This window comes from Mauremys reevesii, linkage group 2 (genome assembly GCF_016161935.1).
Source record: "Mauremys reevesii isolate NIE-2019 linkage group 2, ASM1616193v1, whole genome shotgun sequence".
In the NCBI taxonomy this organism is placed as follows: Eukaryota; Metazoa; Chordata; order Testudines; family Geoemydidae; genus Mauremys; species Mauremys reevesii.
Genome location: NC_052624.1, coordinates 251,268,828 through 251,293,419, shown reverse-complemented (window position 1 = coordinate 251,293,419; position 24,592 = coordinate 251,268,828). Strand labels below are relative to the sequence as shown.

Below are 24,592 nucleotides of genomic sequence, written 5' to 3'. Positions count from 1 at the left end.
CACAGACAATTTTACAGTCCAGTTGGCAGTCCCACTAAAACTTTAGTAAAAGATTCTGTTATGCACCTCAAAAACATCCATGTAAGTCAGTGATTAAGTAGATCAAAGACGTTTACTGGAGACAAGTGCCTTGAGCAGCAGTTGACAGTGTATAGGCAGAACCATGAGCTAGCAAATGCCTAATATAGGATCTAAAAGGACATTGTCAAGTCTTTCCTGAAGAGCAGGAAATGTGTGAAAGTGTAGCTCCTCTGTTACTGGCTTTAAATAATTATATTTTATCACAGTCCTAGTGCTAGACTAGACTTGGTTTTGCTTGAATTTTTCTTAATTTTTCTTAAGCTGTGACTGTTTTCTAAGATTTCCTGTAATTTGGCGGAAACATTACATCTTGCATTAAAAAGTAAAATAGAGAGCACATTGTTCTGCATCACAACTTGATGACTCTAATGCAAAAACCTTTTACATTTTATGGAGTATAAAGGTCAGTTTGTTGTTTTACCATCTTCAGAAGATCCCAGTGATAAAACTAGAGTGTGTTGCACATGCATCTGATGCCAGGGCACTGGCTGTTACCTTTTTGAGTAACTGTACCAGTTTGCCACACAAAGATGTAGGCGTATGAGCTAGCAATCTCCCCATTTTTTTCCAGACAGTCACCACTTCCAGTTCCTACATTATAGTGATAAAACTGTGATCCATCTTCTGTGCTGAGTCCAGGTATGTTACTGCTGTCCATCTCCCATTCTGGTGTACACACTAATGGTGTGCTGCTTACTTGTGGCACTTCTACTGTTTGCTACTCTATGATAGTCTCTCCTTAAAAGGGACTGTAGGTTCAGTTTAGCATCCAAAATAATAAGAATATACCGGTAATTAACAATAATAAAAATAATACCTTTACACAGTGAAGTTCAGATTCTAACCTAAACCTTATATGTAAATCTTTTAGATCTCTCATTCCACAAAAACTTTTATATATGGTTTAACTTTAAGCACGTTAGTGGTTAAATTGAATTCAATACACATTTTGTTCTTAAAGTTGAGCATGTGCATAAGTATTTGCAGGATGCGTGCCTACATCTACAAAATTGGCCATAAATTCTCATGAAAGCAGGTTTTGGAGTTGTCATTCAAATATATCCTGTTTCCATTTGGCCTGGGAATCCAACAAGAGCGTTCTCTTAGGGTACGTCTACACTACCCGCCGGATCGGAGGGTAGCGCTCGATCTATCGAGGATCGATTTATCGCATGTAGTGTAGATGTGATAAATCGATCCCTGATAGCTCTCCCGTCGACTGCTGAACTCCATCAGTGCGAGAGGCGGAAGCAAAGTCAACGGGGGAGCCGTGGCCATCGATCCAGCGCCGCGAGGATGAGAAGTAAGTAATTTTAATTCGATTTAAGATACGTCGACTTCAGCTATGCTATTCCTGTAGCTGAAGTTGTGTATCTTAGAACGATTCCCCACCTCCCACCCCCAGTAGACCAGGCCTTACAAGCATTTTGGTGCTTTTGGTCAATGTAGAATCAGGTTGTGCCAAAGGTGGCAAAAATGAATAGTGATCACATTTTAAAACTTTAAAAAAACTCTCATTTTCTGGCCCTTAATTGGTTCAGTTGCCTTTGGGCTGGTTAGATTTTGGGCAAAGGCTCAGGTCCTGTACTGTCTTGCCTGCACTAACACTAATAAGATCTAATAACAGTGATTTGAAAAATTAGCCATCTCAGCAAGAATAAGAGGTTCATTGCGGTGGGTAATAGTCCCCTTCATCAACAGGATTCTTCAAGGATGGAGAAGGAGACAGCCCTCCTAAAGGATAAGAACACATCGTGATAATACATCGCTGTATCAAGCATTCTTCATGGCTTAGTCTCCAAAAGTGAAAAACAATTTTCCAGTAAAACTTTTCAGTGATTACTTTTTAATGGAGGCAGTAGGAGGATTTCAATGTTTGATGGAGCCTCAGGGTTTGGGATTTCTCCAAGGCAATGACCTTTCTGGTGAGGGAGAATGTTTCATGGACAGCGTCCGAAAAAAGTAAACCCTTTGTTTAAGAACCTTCCACACGTAGCAATATAAGAAATAACTGTAAGGGAACAGATGTGATGTTTCAGAACTTAAAGCAATGATACAACCACAGGGTCAAGAATTTAGCAAGATTCAAAGAGGGATTGGACATTTTTATGACTAAGAAAAGAATAGCCAAAGTTAAAATAGTAAATATTTTTCAAAGGTTAGGAAGGGATATAAAACCTCATGCTTCAAGGCTTATGCAATCTCTGACTATTAGGCCATATCTACACTACAACGTTTTGTCAAAATAGCGATGTCAGTGAAGGATGGAGTAAAAAAAACCCACAGCTATGCCAGCAAAACCCCCAGTGTTGATGCAGCTATGCCAAAAGAAGAGAGGTTCTGTTGTCATAGCTAATGTCATTCATGGAGGTGGTGCTATTGTACTAGCAGGAAAACTTTTTCTGTTGGCATAGACTGCCTCTACACTAGGGGACTTGTGTGGAATAGCTGTATCTGAATACCTGCAAAGCATTTGTAGTGTAGACAAGAACTGAGGGGTAAGGGACTTTTTAGGGGTTTGGGGCTTCTTAGGGGTTGCCTGGGAGGCAGACTATGCCACATCTGCTTACTGCAGGGGTTCTTGTACTTCCTTTTGAATATCTGCTGCTGGAATGATAGGCCCATGAGTCTGATCCAGTATGACAATTCCTGTGCTCCAGATTTTGCCACCCTTACATATGCTGAGTGGTAACTTAATCCATAAATTTCCCAAGTGGTTTCAATGGAATTGTTTGAAGCATAAGATAGTCAGCATGAATAAGGATAGCAGAATGTGGCAAATAATGTCTAGAAGGTATAGTAAATGTGGGACATAGTAAAATAATATAACAGCATATTGCTATATTGCCAGGGGACATGGGTAAATAATAGGTATGAATGCCATGAAATTGGTACTGACTAATTTGACTAAGTACTTATCCCTTCTCCCTATTCCCCCAGTCCAACATCTGTCCCTAGCTTTGGTGAGCTTTGTAGTACGTATTTGTGGAAAGCAGGTAATTTCCAATTGTTAAAAATCTGCTCATAAACACTGACCACATGAAGAGGTCTCTCATAAATAACTCTGGTCCTTCACTACTAACCTCTAAAATCAATTATTTTTGTTGTCCATAAGGAAGGGTTGTTCGATTCTTTAGAACAGTCTTGGCTCTGTCCCATAATTCTCTCAATGAATTATTGATTACAGCTGGACAAGCTGCATTGTTCAGGGAAACTTAATAAGTGAAGGAATTAACTGTGCATGTTGAAGATACTTCAGACATAGTGACAGTGTTAGAGCAACATTACATTCTTCTATATTCATGTAATAGGGTCTCTGGTGGTATCACCAATCAAAGTAACTACACAATTTAATACTAAACCATAGTCTCTCCAGTACTACTATAAAAGTCATTTGCATTATAACAAGCAGCACAACTGGCAATGGAGTAGGAAGTTTAGCATCCCCAAACTCTGAACCATTTTATTTCCTGCTCAGAATCTGTGAGGTGTAATACACTCTGAATTCTTTAATGGCCTGTTTCTGATCCTGCTTACACGTTTTACACACCAGTGAAATACTGATTTTTGTTGAGTTACTCCGGATTGGAAGTAATGTAAGTGAGATCAGAATCAGGCTCTAAATAGTGTATGTGTATTTTTAGAAGTCGAATGGCTATGATGCAAAAAATAAAACACAGTGGTTATATATAAGGATCCTTAGCTCTTTCCAGTCTTCCTAATACACCAGGTAGGATAAAAGCTGTAACTTCAGATGTGAAATTAAACATGTTGTTTAGCACAGAAATAATGGGAGCTAATCTTCTAACCAATGCAACAAACGAGAATACCCTCTGAGCTAGATCAAAGCACTTTCTCTGTTAATGTTTTTAAAACAGGCTGCTAACTGGGCATGATGTATGTCAGTTTAAAGCTATTGCAGCTGCAGGCAGGGTTTGTAATGAACACAAAAGAAGCGCTCCAGCATCAATCTTTCAGAGTCTGCAGGCCTGGAGTTCTGTTATAACTGTGACCTGGTTTTATTTTCTGGCACGGCCTTTCATTAGAATGGCAGTTGCAGGAACTGCTTCTTTGGTTGATAAAGTTTTACCTTCCGATAGTTGTTCTGGCAATGCAATGCAATGCAATATAATGCAAACCTCACTTCCATGTAGAAGTGAAAGTAACAAGCCCCCCTCAAAAGAAATGACAAAGTCTGAGGCCAAAACACCCACAAAATGGATGTGGTTAAAAAAAGTTGCTGTAAGAACAGTCAAATACTCATTTAGCCCAACCCACAACAATATAGTCTTATTTACAACACGTTTTGCTCTTTCAGAGTCCCATAAGATTAAAGGACCCATTCCTGCGAGATGCTGAGGAGTCTAAACTCCCACTGGCTTCCGTAGAAGGGCCCCATACCTTGCAGCATGAGGTCTGAATGCTGCTATGTCCAATACAAAAGAGAATATTTCTCCAAGACAAATACATGACTGGATTCAGTGCCACCCCTGGGCAGCCTTTGCTAGGGGTGAGGCTCCTAGAGAGCTGTACCTTTGTGTAGCAGAACTCTCAAGAGTGCAGGAGGTGGCTATATTGTCTATAATCTCCTCTGGGGCTCAATCCCCCGCATCTGCACAGCTGGCCTAATGGGCACAGAAACAGTGAAAAATGGTACCCTATGTATATACAGGAGCGAATCTGGCCTGGACATCACTCGTATTATAGCATTTCAGTCTATAAAATACTCTGAGAAGTGGAATAGTGTTGTTGTTCTAAACATCCCAACTTGTGCAATTGTTATTACACTGATGGCCAAATTGTGCTAGGCTCATAGGAAGAGGCTGTCCCTGCCCTGAATAGTTGATGTTCTAAGTAGACACTAGCTGGAATAGTCACACACGCTGGGGCAGTGTTAAGGGTATTGTGGCATCCTTATTGTCGTCGGCAAGTCACGGTCACAGAACTCTCTGCTAACCCATTTTACACCATCCACTATGCCTTATGTTGCCCACTTCATCACCCAGTCTACTGCTAAAGCAAAGAGGATTGGTGATGACTCACCCCCTTGTCTAACTTCAGCCACAGTATCAAACCTCTCACCCAGGCTTGTATCCGATCTCACTGCACATCTACTTCCAGCATGTAAACTCCTTATGCTGGTCAGCTTGTCTGGTATCTGGTATCCCTTCTAGCAGTAGTCCCTGGGTTCTCTGGGTGGACACTATTGAATGCTTTCTGAAAGTTGATTAAGATGGGTTTTTGCCACACAGTCACTTTTTCGATGATCTATCAAAGAGTAATTACAGTATACTCCTGTTTATCTGAAACCTTGCTCTCCAGAGCTCCATCTTATCGGACTCTCTTCCTTGTCTCCCATGTATCTCCTGCTGGAGGATGAGGAAGGGATTCAGATAATGTGGATGTTTGGATAATAGAACAGAGATCACTGGCCAAGACTGTGAGGGAGAGGAGGAGCCCCGAGCTGTGGAGGAGGCCACCTTGGTACTGAATGGCTTCTGCAGCCAGGAGGGGGGTCTCTGCAGACCCACTGTCATGTGAGTGAGCGGAGCCATGACAGTGGGGCCGGTGACTCCTGATTCCTGAAGGTGCAAAGTGCAGGAAAGGCTGCAGTCCTGGTTGGGGAGAGCAGAGTCCTGGCCAAGGTCTCTGCTCTGCCCCTCCAGGACCACAGCCTCCCCCGCTCACCTCATGCCTGCAAGGATGTGGCATCACCAGCCCTGCAGCAGCACAGGGAGCTTTTGCAGCCCCATTGTATTGCGGCCTAAGGGTAGGTCAATGGGTCCCAGCTCTTCCCGTCTCCAGAGTCCCTTCCCAGTAATCACTCCAATGCTATGGCAGTCCACTGCTTACTAGTAGCAACTCAGCCCTCTGGCCAGATGTCCAGCTGAGTTAGCCCCCTTCCCTTTTCTTTGAGTCCAACAAAATATATGCAGCCCAACAGTCCCACAAAAGAAAGAGTCTTCAGCCCCCCCTCCGGTCCCAGGGGGATGGCACACGCTTGGCTCAGGACTTACAATGCCTCTATCGTCTCGTCCTCACTGGGGAGATGTAGGAGGAAGAGTTTTATGCCCCTTCCACAAGAGGGAGGTTGGTAAGGGAACCTGGGCCCTCCCTCTCTATTGGGCTCTAGCCCAGGGCCCAATGGGAGGTAGTGATTGCAAACACCCTGGAGTGTTTCGGAGCTGCCTTTCTGGGCCACTTCCTACCACTTGCTTCCCCACAAGGCCTCAAAGTCCTTTCCTTAAAGTCCAACAGAAAATAGCAAAAACAACCGAATCTTCTGCCCATTTGGGGCTCAGCTGGTAACCTACTTTGCAGGTTTGCCCCAGCTTCAAACTGGCCCAGGTTCCTGGGTTTCCCTCCCATGCCCAAAGCTGGCAGGCTCTCCCTCTCCCCAGGGTTTTGAGCAGGCTCCTGGTAGCCCCCTGTCTCCAGTCAGGCTCCCAGCTCAGGGCTCAGCCTCTCAGCCCAAGAAAGAAAGCTCCCAGCTACCTCTCCCCTGGGTCTCTTCCCTGGCCCCTCCTCTAGGGCCTGGGATAGCTGCCGCTTGCAGAGCCCTCCCATGCAGTAAGGACTTCTGCTGTGCCCTTACTCAGGAATTCTCAAGTTAGGTCTATCCTCCTATTCTGTCTGCCCCCCCCCCCCCATTTTGAGTGGTCTTGGCTCCCTTTCAAGCTTCTTCTCCAGGAGAACCAGGCTCTGCAGGCACAGTGGAGCGTAGTCACCTGGGGCAGAACTGCTCCTTAACCCCTTCTGTCCCAGTGTAGGTTTTATATACCCCATCACAGAGGCCTTTGATGGCTGCTCTAATTTCATTGAGTGTTATCAGTCCATCTTCTGTTTTTAACTTTGCTTTACTAAGAATGACACAGAACAGAAAGATTGCCCATACATCAGAGGTAGAACCAGAAGCAGTGAAAATTGGACTGCAAGTAAATGCAGAGAAAACCAAGATTATGAAGGTAGGAAACTGGACATAAGCTGCAAAGCTGTACATGGATGGAAAAGAAATTGAACAGGTAGAAGAGTTCTGCTGCCTGTGGAGCGTGATGACATTTGATGGTGGCTGTGATAAAGATATTCATATGAAATTAGGAAAATCAAACACCACATCTGGAAGTATGAACAATATCTGGTCAAACCACACCAAACTAAGGGTCAGATTATACTATGTGATTGGACTGACCCCACTACTGTATGGAACATAGACTTAACTGATGACAATGGCTAACAAAAAAAAAAATTATTGGAGGCTGCCCATCACAGATAGCAGAAGAAGATACTACACATTTCATGGAAGGACAAAATAATACATGTGAGAATAAGGGAGCTGACGGAGCAGTATGTGTTAGAAAATATCATCAAAATTCTCTATTGTAAGTGGGGTTTTATATCAGTTTAATATTAGCTGTTTGTGTTTAGCTTTTAAATAGTTGCAGTGAACATTATTCCCTCTGCAAACGTGTATTTGATTTAAATGACAAACTGCGTCTATTCTGCTTGTGTTTTCTTGCCATCTCGCTATTTTAAAGTTTTGCTGCTGGGTCTGCAGTATATAATTTTTAAAAAAAAGTTTGAATGGGCTAATTTGATTGAATTATCCTCAAATGAGGTTGAACTGTATTTCTTAAATCATTTCAATTTGTTTGCAAATGAATTTTAAATAGAATTTTGCTGCCATTAACACAAGTTAGTCCTCTAGGCATTTGGCCACATTGGCTAACAGGCTGAGGTTCTAAAGGAATAGCTCATTTTTAAACTCCAGTTTCTTGTAGCTGGCAAATTGTATGGCCAAACTCTTGCCTTTGTAAATAGCTGGCTAGGTTAACATTTCACAGTTGTGGCAAAGTACCTGCTTCTCCTCGGCTGGCTCAGTCCCTTTTAGCCTTGGAGACACAGGCTTGGGCAAAGCAAAGTCGTTCCCGGTCACGCAGGGTCTGGCTGATCCTTTTTTCCGTCAGTCCCTTGCTGTTTTTCTCCCCTTCTGGGGACAGAGTGCAGTCTTCCTTCCTGGAAGAGGTCAGAGTCTTGCTGCACCTACTCGTTGGCAGCTTCTCTGCTTCTCTCACTCCCCCCATGTTTCCCTGCCAGGGAGGGGTTAAAAAGGTCTCCAGCAATTGGGGCCAGCTGAACCTAATTAGTTCCCTGGTAACCCCTGTTCCAGCTGAACCTAATTTCTCCATGGCTATCTCTCCTCATTGGATAGGGAGAGGCCTTTTAACCCCCTTGGGACTAATTCCTACCCCTCCTTTTGTAGCCATTTGTCCTGGGTTTGCCACATATCCCCCCCACTAGCTCAACACTACGGGGTTGGGCTACTTGGGTTGGAAAGCAGTGCACCCTTGACAGGCCATCTGCATTGCCATGTTGGGTTCCAGACCTATGTCGTACTTTGAAGTGGAAGGGTTGAAGCGACAGAAACCATTTTGTTACTCTCACATTTTTGTCTTTGTTTTGGTGCATCCACTGCAAAGGGGCATGGTCCGTGACCAGGATAAACCTCCGCCCAAGCAGATAGTAGCGGAGGCTTTCTATGGCCCATTTTACTGCCAGGCATTCCTTCTCCACTATGGCATATTTCCGTTCCCTAGGTAGGAGCTTCCTACTGAGGAAGAGGATGGGGTGTTCGTCATCTCCGACCATTTGTGAAAGCACCGCCTCCAGCCCTACTTCAGAGGTGTCCGTTTGTAGGATAAACTCCTTCCCCCAGTCCGGGGCTACTAGTCCGGGTTTGTGCAGAGGGCCATCCTCAGATCTGCAAAAGCGGCTTCGGCTGTAGCAGACCATTTTACTATGTCTGGGCCCCGAGCTTTGGTTAGGTCCGTTAATGGGCATGCCCTGGTGGCGAAGTGGGGAATGAACCATCTATAGTACCCCACTAGTCCCAGGAATGCTCTGACCTGTTTTTTCTGGAGTGGTCGGGGCCACTTCTGTATAGCTTCTAACTTGTTGAGTTGGGGCTTCACCACGCCCCTCCCCACTATATACCCAAGGTACTTGGCCTCAGCTAACCCGATCGAACATTTGGAGGGATTTGCAGTCAGTCCTGCCTTCCTCAGGGTGTCCAGGACTGCTTCTACCTTCTGCATGTGCGTCTCCCAGTCGGAGCTATATATGATGACGTCGTCGAGATAGGCTGCCGCGTACTTTCCATGGGGCCGTAACAGTTTGTCCATTAGCCATTGGAAAGTAGCGGGGGCCCCATGCAACCCAAAGGGGAGGACAGTGTACTGATATAGTCCTTCTGGAGTTGCAAAGGCCGTCTTGTCCTTGTTGGCCTTGGCCAGGGGGATCTGCCAATAGCCCTTGGGAAGGTCAAGGGTAGACATAAACCGTGCCTTTCCCAATCGGTCAATCAGCTCATCTATCCTGGGTATAGGGTATGCATCAAATTGGGACACCTCATTCAGCTTGTGGAAGTCATTGCAGAACCTCATACTGCCGTCCGGCTTAGGCACTAAAACCACGGGACTGGACCATTGACTATGAGATTCTTCGATGACTCCTAAGGCCAGCATCTTCCTGACCTCTCTCCTAATCTCTTCTCTCTTAGCCTCCGGGATCCGGTATAGCTTGACGTTCACCTTCACTCCAAGCTCTGTGAAGATGTGATGGTGAACCTCAGTCGTCCTGCCTGGCTTTTCCGAGAACACATCCTGGTTGCGTTTGATCAGGCTGATCACTTCTGATCGTTGTTCCGGAGTCAACTCGGAGGATATTCCCACCAGGTCGGGCTGGTTGCTTTTAGGGGATGGTGCCTCCAGCACAACCACTGGAGCTTCTCTATAGATTTATATGGTAGATATGCTCCAGCTTCCGGTGACCTGGCTGCTGGACCTTATAGTCGACTTCTCCTATAGCTTCTATTATCTCATATGGCCCCTGCCACCTGGCCAGGAGCTTGCTTTCCGCTGTGGGTATGAGCACCATCACCCGGTCCCCTACCTGGAACTTCCGGGTCATTGCTCGACGATTGTAGTATGTCCGTTGTGCCCTTTGGGCCTTCTCCATGTGTTTGCGCACAAGGGGAGCGACTCAGGCTATTCTGTCTTTTATCTGCAGCACATGTTCCACAATGTTTCTCCCCGGGTTCGGCTGTTCTTCCCAGTCTTCTTTAGCCAGGTCCAGTATGCTCCTGGGGTGGCGACCATATAACAGCTCGAAGGGGGAGAATCCAGTGGAAGCCTGAGGAACCTCCCGTATGGCAAACAGTACATAAGGCGTCCCGGTCTTTCCCGTCATGACTAATCACTTTCCGTAACATGTTTTTCAATGTCCTATTAAAACGTTCGACAAGGCCATCGGTCTGGGGAGGGTAGACCGATGTTCTAAGGGTCCGTATGTGGAGCATGGTACATAGGTCCTTCATCAGTTTAGACACAAAGGGGGTCCCTTGGTCCATCAGGGTCTCCTTAGGTATTCCTACTCTGGAAAAAATCTGGACTAATTCTTTGGCTATGGTCTTGGACATGGTATTCCGTAGGGGTATGGCCTCGGGGTACCCGGTGGCATAATCTAGCACTACCAGAATGTACTGATGGCCCCGGGCTGACTTCTTTAATGGCCCTACTATGTCCATAGCTATTCGCTCAAATGGAACCTCGATAATTGGCAGAGGTACCAGAGGGGCCCTTAAGTATGATCGGGACCCATGTATTTGGCATTCCGGACAGGAGGTACAATATCACCGGACTGCCGCATAAATGCCAGGCCAAAAAAACCTCTGTAGAATCCGATCAAGGGTCTTATCTACCCCTAGATGGGCCCCGAACAGATGACTGTGGGCCAGATCCACTACCGCCCTCTGATGCTTCCGGGGGACCAAGCGTTGTTCTATAACTTGCTCTTGGACCCGGACTACTCTATATAGCAGATCTTTCTTAATCATATAATATGGCCCTGGGCCCTTAACTCTCCCCTCCACTGGGACCCCATTTACCTCAACTACTTCCTTATGAATATTGTGGTATATGGGATCATTGGCCTGATCCTGACCAAAATTCCCGCGTGCGGTCCCCATTTGTCCAAATTCTGGGGGGGTCTACCTCTGTCTCCCCCTCGGGGAAAGCCCCTGGGGAACCAGGTCCAACGATAGGGTTGTTGATGGCCGACCCAGTCCCGCTGTCAGCTGAGCCCCTTCTTTCCCCTGCCAGCGTAGACTTCTGGTACTGGGTCAGGATCCTCGTCCCCCTCCTTTTATCCGCCCTCCGTTCCCTCCGAGTCTTCCTGGGCTTCCCCGGTGGGGAGAACAAATTCTGAGTAAACTCATGGAAGGCTGGGGGAAGGTCATCTATCTGGGCTACACCTTGGGTCCCAGGGTCATTATTTTCTTCTACCTCGTCCCCGGGGAGTAGGCCATCAAATCCCAGGAAGTCTCGTCTGATAAGGACAGGGTAAGGGAATTTCGGAACTACTCCCACCGTCAACTTAGTGGGGTTTCCAAGAACTTCTATGCTTATGGGGATGGTTGGATAATGGTTGACATCCCCATGCACACAGGATATTCCCGAGCATTTGGCCCGGGATAGTTGGTCCTGCCTGACCAGCTTCCCCGAGACTAATGTGATTGCACTTCCCGAGTCAATTAATGCTGTGGTCTCTATACCATTCATCTTAACAGGCCTAGTGTATCTATGAGGGACCATCACAACCCCGACCAGACTTATTAGATCACATGGTCCCCCTATATCTCCCAGTTCACATTGCATAAGCTCTCCTAGATTTGGGCATTGGGCAGCAATATGCCCCAGTTCGCCACAGGCATAGCCTCGGTACCCTGCTCGGGGCAGCCCCCTATTTTTCGGGCTGCTGGGATTTATCCCCCGAGTCTTTCTCCCCCAGTCCTCCAGTCTCTCCAGGACTGCCGGCTGCTCTTCCACCTCTTTCCTCCCGTCCATTGTCCGGCCTGGTGCTAGGGCAAACCGGGGCCTCGTCGCAGAGACTGGTCTCCGATTCTGGCGCCTCCCTTCCTCGGTGGTCCGAGAAAGTTTTTGGGCTGCTAAGTGTCTCTCTACGAGAGCAACTAGTTCATCGTAAGAGGAGGGATCATTTTGGCGGACCCACCTTCGTATGTCTGGCGGCAACCCCCTCATGTACCTGTCCAATACCAGGATTTCCACTACCTTCTCCGGCCCATGGGTCTCGGGGCGGAGCCACTTCCGGGCAAGGTGTATCAAGTCAAATAGCTGGGACCTTGGTGCTTTGTCATCCCGGTACTTCCACTCATGGAAGCGCTGGGCCCTTATGGCTGGCGTCACGCCTGTCCTCGCCAGGATTTCCGCCTTCAGCTGAGGGTAATCCATAGCTGCTTCTGTGGTCAAGTCAAAGTAGGCCTTCTGGGCCTCCCCACACAGGAATGGGGCCAGGAGGCCTGCCCACTGGTCTTGGGGCCAGGCCTCCCGCAGTGCCGTCCTCTCGAATGCGAGGAGATATGCCTCTATATCGTCGTCTGTTGTCATCTTCTGTAAATAGTTGCTCGCCCATAGCAGCCGGGTCCCCTGGGCCCCGCGCGTCAGCGTGGCCAGGGCTTTCAACTGGTTCACTACTTCATTCAGAGTGGCTCAATCTTGGGCCACCTGGTTCATCAGCAGCTGGTTTGTCTCCTGTTGGACATGTACTGATTCTTGCTGGGCCGCCACCTGTACTCTGGTAGCCTCTTGTTGGGCCGCAGTGGCCTGTATCAACGCCTTCACTACGTCCTCCATTTTCTTTTTTTTTTTCCTTTGTGATTTACCTTCCCCTGAGATGGCTTGCCACAGAGCCTCACTCACTATGACATCCCACTTCTGACACCACGTGTGGCAAAGTACCTGCTTCTCTCGGCTGGCTCAGTCCCTTTTAGCCTTGGAGACACAGGCTTGGGCAAAGCAAAGTCCTTCCCAGTCACGCAGGGTCTGGCTGATCCATTTCTCCGTCAGTCCCTTGCTGTTTTTCTCCCCTTCTGGGGACAGAGTGCAGTCTTCCTTCCTGGAAGAGGTCAGAGTCTTGCTGCACCTACTTGTTGGCAGCTTCTCTGCTTCTCTCACCCCTCCCCTGTTTCCCTGCCAGGGAGGGTTTAAAAAGGTCTCCAGCAATTGGGGCCAGCTGAACCTAATTAGTTCCCTGGTAACCCCTGTTCCAGCTGAACCTAATTTCTCCATGGCTATCTCTCCTCAATGGCTAGGGAGAGGCCTTTTAACCCCCTTGCAACTAATTCCTACCTCTCCCTTTGTAGCCATTTGTCCTGGGTTTGCCACACAGTGTTTCAATGTTATTGGACACACTTAATGGCAGATGCCAAAGAACACACTTTTTTGTGCAGTAGTTTTTCTTTAATCAGGTGATGGTGAGTTTGCTTTGACACCCAGATAGACACTGTGACAATCCTCATTGATCCTAAAGACTGGTTTAGACAGTGTTCCCTTAGTATGTTTTCGGTGTGGATCTCTGTTTAGCTGGGCATAAACAGAGAAGCAGTTAAATAATGCATAAATATGAACATTGTCTTTATTCTTTCCTATGAGGCTGCATCCCATACTATAAATAGCTGTGTAAGATTTCCTGCTCGCTTTGCAGTGTCCGGGGTGACACTGACTCATTTTTGCTCTATGGGCTATTTGGATACTGTTTACTGTATACTTTCAGCCTGCCTATTTCATGTGGTCTTGTTCCATATTTATTGTTGCTAATCATCCAAATATCCCAATAATTTTTCCTCTTAGCAACATGAAACACTCTCTCTCTCTCATTGGATTCTTTTTCCAGCATGGACTTTCCAGTGGGTGAATCCAGTCTCATTTTATAGTGCTGTGTTGTTGCATTGCCTAGTTATATGTTGCCCTGCAGAATATTAAAGAGTGCAATTTACCTACCTTGCCTTTTATAAATTTGTGTTTTCCTGCCTTTTCCAGGACAGAAGTAGAGTACGGTAAACAAAAGAGGAACTAGTCAAGAAGCAGCATACAGCAGGCGGTATGTACGTAAGAAAAGTTATATTCTCTTTTGAATGAATTTATGGTAAACCATAGATGAGGGGTGGGCAAACGTTTTGGCCCGAGGGCCACTTCTGAGAATAGAAATTGTATGGCAGCCCATGAATGCTCACAAAATTGGAGTTGCGGTGTGGGAGGGGATGAGGGTTCTGGTTGGGGTGCAGGCTCCGGGGTGGGGCCACAAATGAGGAGTTCAGGGTGCAGGAGGGGGCTCCGAGCTGGGGTGGGAGGGTGGGGTTCAGGGCGGGTGAGGGATCTGGCTGGGGATGAGGAGTTTGGGGTGTAGGAGGGTGCTCTGGGTTGGGATCGAGGGGTTTGCAGGGCGGGAGGGGGATCAGGCAGGGAGTGGGAGGAGTGAGGGCTCCAGCTGAGGGTGCGGGCTGTGGATGAGAGTTTTGGGGTGCAGAAGGATGCTCTGGGCTTGGATCAAGAGGTTTGGAGACAGGAGGGGGATCAGGGCTTGGGCAGGGGGTTGGGGCGCAGGGGGAGGCTTGGGTGCAGGCTCCAGGTGGAGCTTACCTCAAGCGGCTCCTGGAAGCAGCAACATGTCCCTTCTCCGGCTCCTATGCAGAGGTGCGGCCAGGCGGCTCTCCACACTGCCCCATCCACAGGCACTGCCCCTGCAACTCCCATTGGCCACAGTTCCCAGCCAATGGGATCTTCAGGGTGGCGCTAGGGGTGGGGGCAGCATACAAAGCGGAGTCCTCTGGCTGCCCCTATGCATAGGAGGCAGAGCACCAGAGGGAGGCCATGCCGCTGCTTCTGGAAGCCACACAGAGCGGCCTCCAACCCTGCTCCCTGGCTAGAGTGCTGGAGTGGGGCAAGCCCCAGACCCTGCTCCCTAGCAGGAGTTTGAGGGCCAAATTAAAAAGGCTGATGGGCCAGATCCAGCCCGCGGACTGTAGTTTGTCCACCCCTGCCATAGATCCAAGGAATCAGTGCTCATTCTTAAAGGCTGAAATGACACATTATTAAAAGCAAAATTTCACAGTTTACATAGAATAAAGGCAGATTGTGGGTGTAAGGCCACAGCCCAGCCATAGGGTATGTGCGGAACTGCACCACCCCCGATGATGTCTCTGGGGCATTGTGTGTGAGGCAGATAAATTGCCTCTAGAGCACCAGCAAGATATGGGCAGCGCGCCCCGGTACATACCATGAAAGGGTGCGGCATGATTCAGCCCCACTGCCCAATGTTGAGGGAGGGCAGGGACGCAGCTTTGCCCTTATTTGTCTTCTCTCCGCATCCTTTAGTGGTGTTAAATGCCACTGTTGGTGTTACCATTACACAGTCCTTAGCCACCAGGGATGAAATTCCCCCCTGTGCAGAGGGACAACAAAGGCTGAACTTCAGGCTTCCAACATGGACCATTTTGTTCTAAGTGACTTGCCCAGTGTCACAAAGAAAGTCAGTGTAAGCACTGGAAATAGAGCTCTGGTCTCCTGCTTCCCTGCCCAGTCACCTGGATCATAGCATCTCCATGTGGTGATGCCTACCCAAGTTACAATGACAACTAATCATTTGTTCTATGCTTTAGTGTTGCACCGTTCTGTTGCCATGGCCTACTACTGCTCTGTGAGGTGCATTTTTCTACTGGTGGAGAATGTGGAGGAATCATCTGTAGTTTTCACTTGCAGTTGGGAGATGAAGGATCTCTGTTGTGATTGACTGAATAGTATTATTGTGACAAAGGATACAAAAGCACTTGACGCAATCAGGCCTCCTTTCATTCCGTGTATGGAATAGTTTTCAGTTCCCAGTTATATTCAGGTAAAAGAGAAATAAATATCTCTTGTATATAAATTATTTATCTGTTAAATATTACAAAGTCAGTGCAAATCCACTGGCTGCTGCCAGCTGTCTTTCATTTACTTTTGGCGAGCTCCAAGGCCCACAGACATTAATAGAAACACTCCTGTTGACTTCTCTGGGTGTAACAATGGGCACTTAGCGTCATTTAGGCGTTGAATTCTATTGAACTATTCACAGAGTAAAGTTAAGCATGTGCATAAGTGTTTGCGGAACTGGAGAGTTGTATTGTGTATATCTTTCTATGCTTTGCCACCTGAGGCAAACAAATCGTAATTCTATTTATTTTTTTAGGGGACTAGTGATAAAAAGTGGTACAAAATATCACCCCTTGAGAGCTTTCATGCAGATCTGTGTATTTATACAATCCAGATTAAGAGTTTGGCAAAGTGTGAGAGGGGATCATGATAGTCCCTATTGTCAGCTAAACCTTTTTCAGGGGTGAGGTAGGGAAAGGCAAAGAGGCAATTTTTTTTGTTTTCTTTCTCTGTGGGGCAATGCTGTTTGTTATGCTGCAAATGCATGGGGATGTAGTACACCTCTACCCCCATATAACGCTGTCCTCAGGAGCCAAAAAAATCTTACCGTGTTATAGGTGAAACCGCGTTATATCAAACTTGCTTTGATCCGCTGGAGCATGCAGCCCCACCCCCCCAGAGCACTGCTTTACTGCGTTATATCCGAGTTCATGTTATATCGGGTTGCGTTATATTGGGGTATAGGTGTAGTTGCTAATATTGTAGCAGTGACTAATGTATGTCTCAGTATCAAGGCAATGCAAGATGTGTAGGCTTCTACTATGAAAGCAGCCTTTGTGCTTGGATTTATGCAGGTAAAACACATTCATGGTGTAGACGTCCAAACATCAGTGTTTCGAAGCATGTGAAAAGATGGATATGCAAGTTTAGAGAACAAGTTAAGGCTGCTTTGGTCTATGGCGATTGAGGCTGTTATCGATAAAGACTGTAACAGTTCAGCTTCTGCAGATTTATAAAAAGGTAATAATAGAAACTTACTTGTCAAAGAAAGTGGGTTTTTTTACCTGTTTTCATATATGACCAGATCCTGTGGTCCTTACCTCCTATTGAAGTCAATAGAAATTTTATCTGTGTCAAGCCAGCAGGATCAGCCCCATGATGGCTAAACCCATAGAAATTACTCCTACAGTGCATTTTAAAAAAAACCTTTCACTCTAATTTAGCAACTTTTGAGTATTGGAGGGAGAGAAAGGTGAAAAGAGCTTATTACCATAGAATGGGGAAAGATGTCTGGTCTAAGCCAGAAAACAGATGCCAGAAGTTCTTTCCTACTGTCTCTTCTGCGAAGACTAACACTATGAGACCTTTCTCTATTATCTCTTGAGGAAAAAGTTAATGAAGCATCTGCCAGAAATACGTACTAGAACAGCACATTTGCATGCCAAGAGTGAAACTATGAAGCACCCTCTCTGATGAGCCATTCTTTTTATTCTGGTCTGAATTGTGCTTGTCCTGTAATAAAAGGGAAGGCAAGCAACTAACTCTGGCAATTTAATCTGACAATTACAGTTTATCCATCCAACCATTTGAGGCACAAATTAGCTGCTGCTGGTGAGTTGGACAATGATTTAAAGGCAAGAGGTGCAGAGATGTCATGTTCAGTGCCAGCAGGGAAAGGAAATAGACTCAGTTGTTTATTGTGTCCAACTTCAATACAGATGATATTTTTTCCTCAGCTAGATAATGCCTTAGGAGAAGCATTGAGAGTGGGGAATGAAGGGGGAGTGACAGTCAACAGCGTGTGGACGATTAGCCCATTTCCCCATTCTGGAGGCCTCCCAGATGTTCACACACTATATAGTTCTGTAATGGTAACTCTAAAAAGCATAGAACCACCTAGAGATGATTGGCCATGTACTAGTCCAACAGGCTTGGCATAGGAGTTTCAAACAGTGGGGCCCAATGTTACATGTAGAAATGAAGCATTGATAAAGAGTATCCAGAATGCCAACTGTGAACAATTTCCTCTGTCACACGGAGCAGCCACATCACTGACTGTACAAGGAAGTTTGGGTCAGGCATGCTCAATATTTGTCTTGGAGACATTTCTGTTTGTATGAGAATGCACCCTTACTAACAGCTCTACAGTTCTTATATTTACCAAGGCAATGAAATGAGGTGACATTTTAAAACAAACTGTGAATCCTGTGACTAGCTTGTCATGCTTTGTATGATCAGTAGGGGCTTGTCTCTCTGAGTTAGTTTCTGTATCTTATTTTCACCAGTTAAGGGTGTAGAAATATGCTGCAATTGGCCACCCATGAACGGGTTGCAAAATACTACCGTCATTTACAAAGGAAAATATTTTCCCATTGCCAAAAGCTAATCTGCCTTTAAGTGCTTCAGTGTAATGGAAAGAATTGTGCCAGAATCAAGAAGATTCCAAGAGGGGAAAAAAACAATGCAACAGACTGGTTTCTGATTGTGGACGATGAAACATAATGTCAAATATGCTGTCAACTCATTTTTCAAAAATAAAACAGGCTACTCATCATGAGCCAGTTCATGTAACAATGACATTGAGTGTTGCTTATATGAGAGATCTCAATGCTGGCAAAAAAAACTCTCTAAAAAAACAAAAGAGGAAAAACCCCTAGTATTAATTAGCTACTATAATATTAACTAACAGCAGTTATTTGAATAAGAGAAGCTGTACAAGAGTAGACAACAGCAGCCTCAGAAAACTTCCAGCTCTGTTCCATATACCCTTTTTTATAAGTGGAGTCTTGCAGTGAGCAAGTTTTGAGCTGAGGATTATTTAAGTGTTGTCATCCACCTTAAAATCAAGCTCCTGTGTGATATTTTGACCCTAATATCTATTTGGGAGGGGGTGTCACATTCTGGGGTGCAACCCAGACTAGTAAGGGCCCTGCAACTGGGGGCCCTTCACAATGCTTTGCTGCTGTAGCTCCCAACCTGGGCCCCTCACAAACATCCAAACAACATGTCCGTGTGTAGCTGCAGCATGCCAGCAACACTCCAGTCACACTCTGGCTTCCACCAGCCTGGGTTACCACTTGCAGGGTGACCCCAACACACTCCCAGTCCTGAATTTTCCCCAAAATGTGTGTTCTGCGCTCTCCAGATGTTAGAGGTTCATTGGCCTTGTAAGGGGTCAATCAGTATTCAACCATTTGCTTTTTAACTGGAGTTACCCAAACACTGGATCAGTTTTGATTAAAGAATAAAACAAGTTTATTTAACTACAAAGAGAGAGATTTTGCGTGAGCACAAGTACAAGCTATTAAAGTCAGAAATGGTTACAATAAAAATAGAGAGAAAACACTTTCTAGTAACTAAAACTTAACAAATTAGACTCTGTTCAAGGTAAAATCCTTACCACATGTTCCTAGCAACAGGGCTAACAAAATTCTCACCTCAGAACTCCCCCCAAAGTCTGATTCCTTTGTTGTCTTAGGTGAGAGAGATGGGGGTGAAAGAAAGAGAGAATATCTGGGGTATTTTGCCCCACCCTTTTATAGTCCAGACACCCTTTGAAATGCATTGTCCTGAGGGTTACCCCTTGAGAAAGTTCCTTTCAGTTGTGAGGTCGGACTATTAGGCTGAAAGAGGGAAAGAGGGAAATAGCAAAGCAGTAAATATCACTTACATTTGAGTGTGCGCTATGATCTGTTCTGCATGATTCAGAGAGAAAAACTCTGTGTAACCTTGCGTCTCTCATGGTGAAAGAGGTTCCATGTTGTTGATTGTTAAAATGCAGATCGATCTGTTCCTGCCCCCCTTTGCTGCCGAAGAATGCTCACTTGACTGCCAATCAGCTTTGATGACAGCTGGCTAGAGGCAGCGGCTTGTTCTTTGTTTTTGAGAAAGAAATTCACCCCCTCCCCAGACCTGTCTGGTAAACACATTTCAGTCATAATTTCACCTTATGTTCATTATGTTGCTTACACACATTTCACCATGATATTATTGACCAGTGAGTTATTAGTTTTCAAATGATACCTTGCAAGGCATATTTTGTACAAAGATTATTACAATAGTGTGTAGGGTGTGAAAACCGCAATACATTCGGTCACTGGAGATTCTTTTTTAGTTTAGAGTGTTTGGGTCTTGCGTTTTTTTTTGTTTTGGTCTGTTTTTTTGTTTGAGGGTTTCTTATTTCCCCCCGCCCCTCTCCTTTTTTCCCCACCCTTTTTCAGTGGCAAAATGGAAAAAGGAAAAAGAGGGAATAGAAATAAAGAAGAAAAATGCAGGCTTGGGGGAATGGATGGAAGGAAAAACAAAAATTTTCAGTAATAAAAATGCTTGCAACCCAGAAATTGTGCTTTTAAAAAAAATTATGAAAAACTTTGAATAAACAAAAGTTGTTCCTGTTCAAAACTTTGGAACTAAAATATTCTGATTTTTTTTTCATTTTTCAATGAGCTCTTGTTACAAGCAGCACCTGAGATCATTGTAACTGAAGGAAATTTGAAAGAAAAATACCTATTTTGTTTCTTTCTTTCTTTGGTGTACTTGATGGCACTTTGTGTATAGTCGGTTTCCACTGTGGTTGTCAGTCAGTAAAGCTCTGATCCTGCAAACACTTAAGTGTACCTGTTTACTCATGTGAGAAGTCCCAATGGGAATAAGGTTATTCATGTGCTTAGATGATTGCAGGGTCAAGGTCCCAGTTTTCCCTGCTGTTTATGTGGGTCTTCCACACAGTAAAAGGAGAGAAAAATATTTAGAAAATTGGAAAATATGATTGTAAAACCACAAAAATATTGGCAGGAGGACTCAGGGACAAGTGCAGTACCTGAAACTACTTGTAATACAATATACGTAATTAACTAGCTATGTCCCTTGTATATATTACCCCTAAGGATATCCAAATTCAAAAATGCATTAAGCATTTTGGATAATGCTATAGGATTTACTGATGGGTTTAATAAATTATGGCTTTTATCCAGCAATTAACACTAAGGTTTTTCATCTGTTGTAACTATTAACAGTGTGTCCTGGTATTACAGTGACAGCAGTGTGGAATTCATGCAAGAGTGCTTTCGAGTTCAGCACAGCTGCTACTGCTCCAGGGCCAATACCTAGCGACAGGGCTCTGCAATGAACTACTCTGGGGGGCAGGACTGGGGAGGAAAGAATTCTCACTCCCCTGGCTTCTGAGCAATAGCAGAGCCTCTTCTAAGATGTCACTGCAGCTTCAGAGCTGTAGAAGCTGGGCAGCTTGTATTTGCATAGAGTATTTGCAAAGCCACAGACCTACTGTCCCTCCCCTCTTCAAAAAAATGTGTACACTGGTGGGGCAGAGACCACTGTGGAGCAGAGCATCATGGGTGGAGGCCCCCAAAACCTATTCCTTCTCCCCAGTTTCTGCAGTGTAACTGCATCATTTCCATGCATAGACGTGGGGGCATGATTTGGTACTTAGTGGTAAGCTGGTGGAGTTTGTATTTTCATATCCCAGTACGGGTCTCAGCTGCAGGGCTGGAATTAAAATTAAAATTATTGCTGGGATATTTTTAAAACATAACTGAGGAACATAATTCATCTATCAAAAAAAATCTTGCTATTTAAATATAAGGAACCAGATTCATCCCTGTAACTATACTGCAATCTGTAAGCTAAATTCACCAAAACAAATAAACCTAATACACCGAAGCATAAAGAATGAAGGATAATGTACACCAAGACTATTAGGCTGAAAGAGGGAAATAGCAAAGCAGTAAATATCACTTACATTTGAGTGTGCGCTATGATCTGTTCTGCATGATTCAGAGAGAAAACTCACTGTGTTTTAACTTTGCGTTCCCTGCTTCAGAGCATAGACGCTGAATTGTGCCATACAAATACACTAACTTTTGAACTGTGCTTACAGAACCACAGCCAGGTGCAAGACAAAACCTGCACATATTTTGGCTATTGTGCAGATCCCAATTTGTCCCAGTCTGTTCACATAAATCAATAGCCCTAAAGGTAGGTGATGACAAAATGCTAGAATTATTCTTGTTAATCAAATAATGTCTTCTGTGAGACTTTACGTCAAAACAGTTTATAGGTCTGCTGGAGTTTCTGGAGGTCTCTACAATTCCCCTATAACACATATTAGATAACTTTATCTTGGGAATTAATACTAGGTGCTATTGCTCATACTATAAACCTTATATTGCTGAGTCTTCTCGCTGTTTGAAAAGACAGCTCCATTAAAAAAAAACCCAAAAGCTGTAATCAAAATTATCTGACCATTCCATAATTAAGAGTACAAATTGTTGGTTCTTGAGAACTGAATCATTATTGCTCCTTGAGAACAGAAATTACTGGTGCTAACGGCTATAACAAAAATGGAGAGCTTGGGATTTTCTTATAATGCTGCATTCATGAGAAACCATCTTCCACCTGATTTGACTTGAACAATAATTCTTTCACTAGCCCATCATTCGTGCATGGGAAGTAGTGAACCACTTTTGTTTTATGGTTTTCATTTCAAAACCTCCGCTGCTTGTAATGCCTCTTAGCTGTTTGAAACATAAAATGTCTTTTCCCATGGGTTTTGTCCATCCTATTTGTCAAAGAGCAGAAGTTAACATGACTACATTTGCTGATCTCTGTCTCAGTCTCTCTTTCTGTATCTACTTTGTTGGTGCCAACAGGCACATAAACAGCTTTTTTAAATACAAAGCTAAACGTGTTGGTTTTGGTTTGTTACTTTTTTTTGTTTTGATTTGCTTTTTTAAAGCAACAGAATTGTGGATATTTTAAAAAGGACTGTAAATGTGTAAGAACTTCCATGACAATTTTCAGATGAAGTTATAGTAGAAAAAAGGGAGAGGGTCGTCAGATCCTCATCTGGTGTAAATTGTTGTAAAAAGTTGCTATGTTGGTTTACACTGGTCTTCTGTATGTACAAATATCATCTTGTGCAGCATACCTGCACCCTGTATGTATTCTACTTAGCTTATGGCCGAAGTAAAATGGATCTATTGTTAGCACTGCAAAGCCAGTACAGCGATGGGAGAATGAACTGGATTCTATTCCTCCTCCTGTACCATCAACAATCAGCTAAGCACTCGTTGCAGAATCTTATTACTGGTCGTGATGATATACAAGGTGAAAGAACATAGATCACAAGGTGAGTTTACAGCACCAGAAGTTACAAAATTAATTAATGTAGTTGCAAGCGGAGGATGTTTGAAATGGAGTCTCTGCACTGTGTTCAGCCAGGATATTTGGTGATAGAAGCAAGCAGAGACTTTCTAGTGATGCTCTGATCTTCTGCTCTTGGAATTCAAAGCATAGATAAGACCTCTCTAACACCCAGGATCTTATCAGGCACGAGATGGCTGATCTAGCTTGCATTAATGATTCCTGGCTGATGATACGGCAGGACCAGTTTGTATATTCAGTTCATCACAAATCAAGGAACAATGGATTATTGGATTTTTTCTAAAAGATCTGCTCTAGGAATTATTTTGGGGAAGTTCTATGGCCTGTGTTACACAGTAGGTCAGACTAGATGATCACAGTGGTCCCTTCTGGCCTTGGAATCTATGGCTGTGAGAGGAGATGAATTGTAACCATTACATAAGAACGGCCATACTGGGTCAGACCAAAGGTCCATCTAGCCCAGTATCCTGTCTTCCAACAGTGGCCAATGCCAGGTGCCCCAGAGAGAATGAACAGAAAAGGTAATCATCAAGTGATCCATCTCCTGTCGTCCATTCTCAGCTTCTGGCAAACAGGCTAGCGACACCATCCCAGCTAATAGCCATTGATGGACCTATCCTTCATGAATTGATCTAGCCATTCTTTTTGCATCACGCCTCCAGTAAGTAGGAGATCTACAATCCCAAAATCCCCTCCCAGAACTGAGCAACTGTACACTACTGATCCTGGTGTCATCTCTCCTTGTTCACTTATGGTGCAGGAATCTGCTGATGCAACAGACTCTGTACTACTATTCCAGCAAAGAGGAGAGAGAACACCAAGGTCTCTAATTTGGTTTTGAGATGGTTGGGTCTTCCTTCCCTTCCTCCTAATTGTGGAAGGCTAGATTTCTTCACCTCAACATGCTAGCTTCATCCCTGTTCTTGCATTCTCCCCAGCTGTCATCAGAATCCTGCATCCACTCCTGCTGGGAGGTCAGGGAGGTGATATTCCCAGGGAGCGAATTGTTACATATGACAATCAGACTGGGCAGAGTCATGGACATTTCCCCAGGGAGCTGGACAGGTTGGGAGTCCAAGGAATTGCTCTGCAGTCACACTGAATGTGTGGGGAGGTGGAGCTTGAGTCTTGCAGTAGCACTTGGGGTTGTGGAGTCTGGAAGCCTCTGACTGAGAGTCTCCGCCTTTCCAAGCATTTTACATGAAAGAGCTGGAATATAAGGCAGCAAGAGCTGCTAGCACAGAACAAATGTGCATATAGTTATTTCCTTCCAAGGGTTCCAGTGGGTTGAGTTGCATAGCATTGCAGACCTGGCCTGAACAATAGAGGGAGAGCTCTGAGTTAGCTCTCAGAAGGATTGGTTGCTTTTGGGATGGCATTTACATTTCAGCAAATTATTTAAACCCTAAGATTTTGTTGTGAGCTAATCAACTTATATTGCAGGGACTGTCTAGCTTCTTACGGTAGTGTCTATCCCTATAGTTTCTGATCACCTGGCATTTCTGGAGGCCACCTTAAGCCCTGGCTAATTCCTTTATTCCCTTTTAACATCCCCAAAGCCCTAACCT

The 24,592-nt window shown here is 45.0% G+C and overlaps 1 protein-coding gene and 1 long non-coding RNA gene across 3 annotated transcripts in view; one reads left to right on the top strand and one right to left on the bottom strand.

Moving 5' to 3' along the window:
• LOC120398638 overlaps positions 1-21,659 on the bottom strand; it is a 59,001-nt gene extending 37,342 nt beyond the window's left edge. Inside the window, exon 1 of one of the 2 annotated variants that reach the window (XR_005594591.1) lies at positions 21,601-21,659. This is a non-coding gene — a long non-coding RNA (uncharacterized LOC120398638). Of the gene's footprint in view, positions 1-19,512; positions 19,555-21,600 lie in introns of those variants that run through there. The other variant, XR_005594590.1, reaches the window with a different exon arrangement.
• Positions 1-24,592, top strand: part of NCALD (neurocalcin delta) — a 148,032-nt gene that overhangs the window by 34,620 nt on the left and 88,820 nt on the right. Inside the window, exon 2 of the mRNA XM_039526194.1 lies at positions 13,974-14,034. The gene's annotated coding sequence lies outside the window, so the exon portion shown is untranslated. The remainder of the gene's footprint in view (positions 1-13,973; positions 14,035-24,592) is intronic.